Source organism: Bubalus kerabau, chromosome 6 (assembly GCF_029407905.1).
Source record: "Bubalus kerabau isolate K-KA32 ecotype Philippines breed swamp buffalo chromosome 6, PCC_UOA_SB_1v2, whole genome shotgun sequence".
In the NCBI taxonomy this organism is placed as follows: Eukaryota; Metazoa; Chordata; class Mammalia; order Artiodactyla; family Bovidae; genus Bubalus; species Bubalus kerabau.
Genome location: NC_073629.1, coordinates 27309586 through 27316105, shown reverse-complemented (window position 1 = coordinate 27316105; position 6520 = coordinate 27309586). Strand labels below are relative to the sequence as shown.

General features: G+C 42.9%; 1 long non-coding RNA gene across 1 annotated transcript; it reads left to right on the top strand.

Moving 5' to 3' along the window:
* The first annotated feature begins 525 nt into the window (after positions 1-525).
* Positions 526-4193, top strand: LOC129656081 (uncharacterized). The gene is made up of 4 exons (XR_008716174.1): positions 526-863; positions 962-1070; positions 1693-1803; positions 3276-4193. It is a non-coding gene; the product is annotated as an uncharacterized LOC129656081 (long non-coding RNA).
* Positions 4194-6520: the final 2327 nt, after the last annotated feature.

Here is a 6520-nt window from a genome sequence, read left to right as displayed (position 1 = left end):
TCATTGGAAAAGACCTTGATGCTGGGAAAGATTGAAGCGAGAAGGAGAGAGGGGTGACAGAGGACGAGATGGTTGGATGGCATCACCAACTTGATGGACATGAGTTTGAGCAAGCTCCAGGAGATGGTGAAGGACAGAGAAGCCTGGCGTCCTGCAGTCCATGGAGTCTCAAAGAGTTAGACATGACTTAGTCACTGAACAATGAACAAAAACAGTCTGGAGAGGAAAGGGACCCCAAGAGCAAGGCAAGATTTGAAGAGGCATCCGTCTCAGGTGCCAGCCCTGCACGTGGGTGATGCTAAGACTGATACCTCCTAAAGCTCAGCACCCTGGGCATCTTCCTTGCCTCACCCTACTCTGGTCCTAGAACCACAGCAAGGCTGTGGCTTATTCATTGCCACCCACCTTAAGCCCACCTCCCTAAGAGACTCTGAAAAACCAGTTAAACCTGGGTGCTCAACATCAGCCAGTAAAAATGAATAAATAAATAACCACATCCTCCAAAAGGTAGCAGTGATGAAAGAGGGTAGGCAGACAAGCTTTCCATGACTGGTTGGAAAGTGTAAGCCCATGGACTCCAACCAACTCCCAGCCTTGGGGTTATTGACAAACAAGAGGACCAGACATCCCAAAGCTTGACTTTAGGACTGACTGGTGCTTGCGTTTTAAAGCCTGCCGAGAGAATTAACATTCGACAGCTGTGCGTATTCACACTGCTGAACTCATATTACACAATATTATCAGACATTCGCCTACGCAGAACAGCAGTATTGGCCCACCGGGTGATTCACAAGGTTCCAACACAAGCCGCCAGAGAAAGGGAGCTATCAAGATTTTGGTGATGAGAGAAATTGTAGCACATGGTAGCAAAGGAAGACAGACTGGGTATCTTTTCAGGCTGGATCAAGGAAAAAACTTTGACAGAATGAGACATGATTTTCCTTTATTTGATATGTTGCAGGTCTATAGATCTCCATGCAGTTTGTTCAGTGGCTTGAACAATGCAGTGGGTATTCCAACCCTGAAGAACTGGGAAAGGAGAGAGATGAGGAAAGCCAGGAGGGAGCCAGGTGAGTTCACTCTGAATAATAGCTTCTCTTTGGTAACAAAACCACGGCAAGGGCTAGGGCCCGCCGAGGTCTAGAGATAATAAGCACCACCAACCTAGATTTCCTCCTATGCCAACTTGACCTTGTCTCTTCTAGGATCAAGACCCTTCAACGCTTTCCCTTTGTCTGAGCCAATGGCCTCTAAGTGTGTGTGCTCATCTACTGGGATACAGAAAATAATTAATTAGAAAAAATTTTTTAAATAAAGATAATTAGGATTATCTTTAATAATTATCTGGCCTCTGCTTTAATTCTCTTCTTGGAAAGGTTGTATAATGTACACCATTTATTAGTATATCCATGATGAGTATTCATTTCAACAAAGGGTGCTCAAAAAAAAATTATCATATTACTGGATTGTATGATCAAAACTGTTTGGAAATAACTGGTCTAAGTAAGAAGATACTAGCCTGATGTTTAGGAGCCTCTGCAGTTTACCTATCTGAGCTTCTGTTCCACTATTTCACTTCTCTGACCACTCTCTACAATAAAACAGATTCAGCCATCCAGTGAGTCCTGGATGTGTGTGTGTGTGTGTGTGTGCGCGTGTATTTACAATTTCTTGCTTTTTTATCTTGGCTAGAAATCAGCAGCTGACACAATGCTTACCGGGATACATTGAGCCTCCATCCACTGTACTACCAGCAATTCCAGTCTTTTCCAGGATACTCCTTCCCAAATAGGCTCTCCAAAGGTAACCACTATGTTTGTAATTAATGAAATACAACCTACTGGGGAGAGGTAGTGACTCAGGTATCATCAACTCTCAGGGACAAACACTACAACTACCGCCCACCGTCTGCCCCACCCCCCCATAGCCGCCCCTCACTTGCAGCTTCCCCCACTGCTTGGTAGACTGGAGACCTTCACATCGTTGGGTATTTCTTCCTGTGCACCTAGCTACACCAGTCTTGCTAATAAGACCTTGGCAATGTAAGGTAAAAATGATCCCAGGTGGTTCAGCATGGCGATTCAGAAAACACTCCCTCCCTCGGTGATTCACCCAGGTCAGGGTCTCCCAAAACAAAACTGATGGGCCCGAGGTTGCTGCGTGGGTTTCTATAGTTTATGCACTGCACGATGGGCCTGGCCAGGCAGGGGGTCAAGCCCTTCAGTCTGTGGACCTTTTCCCAAGGTACTCCCAGGCAGACTGCATTTTCCAAACATGGGAGCCAAAATATCTCCTACCCTTCATGCTCCTCTGACAATGTGACATTGGTTCTCCTCCCATCCGGTGGTGAGGTCAAAGTCCCCTTTACTTGGGAGGGTCTTTGGGACTGCTTTGATCCATAGAGTAAGGCAGAAATGATGGTGGAAACCATAAAAAAAAGTGCCATGCACTTTTACAAAAATCTGCCTAGATATGTCTTCATTATCTGTGGCACCTACTATGGCATGGGCCAGATGAACAGGGTAGCAATAAGTAAGCTGCCTAAGTTCTTGGAATCTTAATTTCCTCATCCGTAGAATGGGCACAGTATTTTAAAAAAATGTTATTTATTTATTTATTTTTGGCTCCTCTGGGTCTTCATTGCTTTGCACAGGCTTTCTTTAGCTATGGTGAGTGGGTGCTATTGCTGTGCGCAGACTTCTCATTGTGGTGGCTTCTCTTGTTGCAGAGCACAGGCTCTAGGCATGCGGGGTCAGTAGGTGTGGCACACAGGCTTAGCTGTCCCTTGGCATGTGGAATCTCTCCAGACCAGGGATCAAACTTGGGTTCCCTGCATTGGCAGGTGAATTCTTATCCACTGTGCCACCAGGGAAATCCCCTGGGGGTAATGCCCATTTCCTAAGGATTAAAAAAGGCAACCTTCAAAAGTGCTTAGAGACATGTCTGGCATATAGTAGGCACTCATGGTTAGCAATTATTATTATCAACACCTGGCATTTGGTAGGTGGCCAATTAACGTTTGTTTGCTGATAAGTCAAACTGTGCTGTGCACAGACTGAAAAGAGGATGAAGATCCAATTTGTATCCAAAGACATAGGGAGCTCTTGGTGTCCTGGTTCTGTTCATGTCTCCAGACTCTAGCCTTCTTTGCACTAAATGCCCTGTGGTTTTATCACAGCACTTCCCTGCTACTGCGTGCCCCCACCCCCCACCCCCTTGGTCTTCTCTGCATTTTCCCTCAAATTTCATAGTACGTCTGGCATTTGCTTTTGCAGTTCTCTCTTCTTGAACGATGGAGAAGGAAATGGCAACCCACTCCAGTGTTCTTGACTGGAGAATCCCAGGGACGGGGGAGCCTGGTGAGCTGCTGTCTATGGGGTCTCACAGAGTCGGACACGACTGAAGCGACTTAGGAGCAGTAGCAGCTTCTTGAAAGATGCCCTTCAGTGCTTCATTCCTGTTTCAACTAAGTTCTGCTGGTACTTCAGTTTCCACTTGCAAGGGCCTTTGGAAGCCTTTCCTGACCTCGAGATTAAAGTCCTCCTTTCCCTGTACCCTACCAGGGTAGTAGCTTGCTGTACAGCAACTGCTTGTTAACTTCTCTATCTCCTCCATCACCTGAAAGCTCTTAGAGGACAGGATTTATGTACAGTGCATTGTATTCCCAGGAATTAGGAGGGTCTAATCAATACTAGCTATGTACAAAACATCTGTTGAACAAATGGTTGCAAATGAATAGTAACTTAAAGAAAGACTACATTTCTGAGGTAATGCTAATTGCTTGTAGGATAGTTAAATGTCAGTATTGAAACCTAATCTTTAGCTGCTGTCTTGTAGATAAAATGGATGTTCACCAAGTATGTATTTTGTATTTTGTTGCACTGTACACCCCAACTAGTAAGCCGAGGAATCGACATGTGTTAGGTAATTGTACTGTTTCTAAAAACCACAAACTGAGAATGATAAATTATCAATACAGTTTAGTATTTACTAATTTTACTACACTCTTTTGTTATGTGTATGTAGGGGAGTCATAGGGATTATGCGCTCTATTTGAGTAAACTTTAAAACCAAATATTTTATGGTAAAGATCTTTTAAGATAGCCAAAGCACTGATATGATCTATCTGCTGTAAAGAGAACTGCAAGAGTTTTATTTGTATTTCTGATGTTAAAAGTTACTTAATAAAGACTTGTTTCCATTAAAAAAAATAAAGACTACATCATGTTCAGTACCATAACTTTAAGAAAATAGAGGTAGAATTCAAGACTTTTTAAGGTAGTGAATTTACACACATATTGGGGTGCGTGATGATACAGATTTTTAAGCCTCTTTGACCATCTTCTAGTTTTTAGATTTAGGAAAATTGTAAATAACACCCACTATTCTTAAACTCTTTAACGTCATGTCTTAAATGCCAGAATTTGCTGCTGAAGACAAAAGTGAAAAATAGAATGAAAATAATAGAATACACTGTATTTATTACTTGGTCAAAATGTAGACTACCTAACCCAATCATAGAGGGAATAAGAGCATGAATCTATACAGATGCGCCTTTTTGTTTTCTAGACTATGGTGTCTTGACTATTGAGTTGCCTATTATTTTGGAAAACAAAGCTAAATATATATATACTGCTGCTGCTGCTGCTAAGTCGCTTCAGTCGTGTCCGACTCTGTGCGACCCTAGAGACGGCAGCCCACCAGGCTCCCCCGTCCCTGGGATTCTCCAGGCAAGAACACTGGAGTGGGTTGCCATTTCCTTCTCCAACGCATGAAAGTGAAAAGTGAAAGTAAAGTTGCTCAGTCGTGTCCGACTCTTCGCGACCCCATGGACTGCAGCCCACCAGGCTCCCCTGTCCATGGGATTTTCCCCGCAAGAGTACTGGAGTGGGGTTTGTTTATACTGTAAATTTAAAGATCATGCTAATAACATATAAATTTATGTGACTCGGGCCTATAATACAATCTATCACTTTACTAATTCATAAATCTGGACGGTGAGTTTCTTATGGCATAGGAACCAACTGCACTGCCTTCAAAACCAAGTCACTTTCTATATAAATCTCATGTTAAATTTTTTTTAATTATTATTTTTTTAGATAGGTAGTATTTAAACCAGCAAACACTTAAAGCTTTATTAAACTTTTAAATCAGAGAAGTGACGAAAGCTTTTTATTTGCCATTTGTACTCCTTCGTTCAAAGTGATGAAAAAGGGTGTTTTGCTCTTACGGCCGTAGCAGCAGTTGTGAAAGAGCCAAAAACCATGATGTTTATTTACTGGTCTGTGGCCTTTTACTGTGCTTTGTATCAGAGTTCCTGAAAAGATTAATAAATCTCCCCAGTCTCAGTTTTTAAAAAAAGAAAAGAAAATAGAGAGCTGTATGATACATTTTGAAAAGATTTCCATCAAAACAAGTTCAAATAAATCCTTGGCACTTAATGAAGTAAGTTTCAGTTATCTGGAAAAGTAATTTGCTTGCAGGGCTTTAACAGAAGATGTTAAATAGATGTGAATGCTCTTTAGTTTTATTCACTGGTTTTTCAAACAGATAAGCTCTTGGGAGAATGGGGTATGGGAAGAAGAGACCCTATAACTTCCATCGAGTCAGGGATAGACCCTTGGATACTTAGTTACAAACGGAGAATTTGATGACAGACTCATAGAAATTTAGAACTTGAGGACTGATTGAAGGTTGTTTGATTGACAACTGAGCCATTTAGACCCTGGGCAGTGGACCACAAAGCCGCTGTCACTGGCCAGGATAAGAAGGGAATACCTCTTTTGCTCCAGGGATCTGGCCCCAGGTGTCTGCACTGAATGGGTTTCCAGGAACCCCAGTGGTTTCTGCCAAGATTGCATTTTCTGGTTTCACTGCTGAGGCTTTCTGTGTGGAACACGGAAATATCTGCAATACTTTTTGTCCAAATGTGATCAGCACAGCATTCTGTAGTATTCCTTCCCAAGGAAAGGACACCCTTCCTAACCTGAAAGAACACCCAAATTTTCCATTGTGATAGGATCCACTGGTGAGGCTAACAATGATTTCTAACATAACCAAGGCCACTTTAACTTCTTACAGAAGGTTTTCTACCATTGAAGTCACTACTTCGGTTTGTGTGGCCCAGAGCCTGTTGGAGCACTGCATGCCGTAACCTGTACTTCTCTGTATGTTACCTGTCTGTCAAAGAACCTGAGACTATGACCTAATGGCAATGACTACGGAATGCTGAGACAGCCTCCTGCCTGCCTGGGAAAGCCCTCTTCTAGACAGGATGTGACATGCGGCTCTGCGAGATCTTGGGTTAAGCTTTTTTCGGCCACCACCCAGGATAATATGTGGATAGGCATGTCCACTCAGAGATTTTGCCCATTGCTTATAATTCTTCCTTAGCTTCTTCCCCCCAAAAAAGTACCTCTGCTGACAGTCAAATGACATCAAGTCTAGTGCAGGTGATTCAAACACACAATCAAGTTTTAATGCAACACAAGGAGTTGTGGGGGCCCAAAGAACCTGAGCT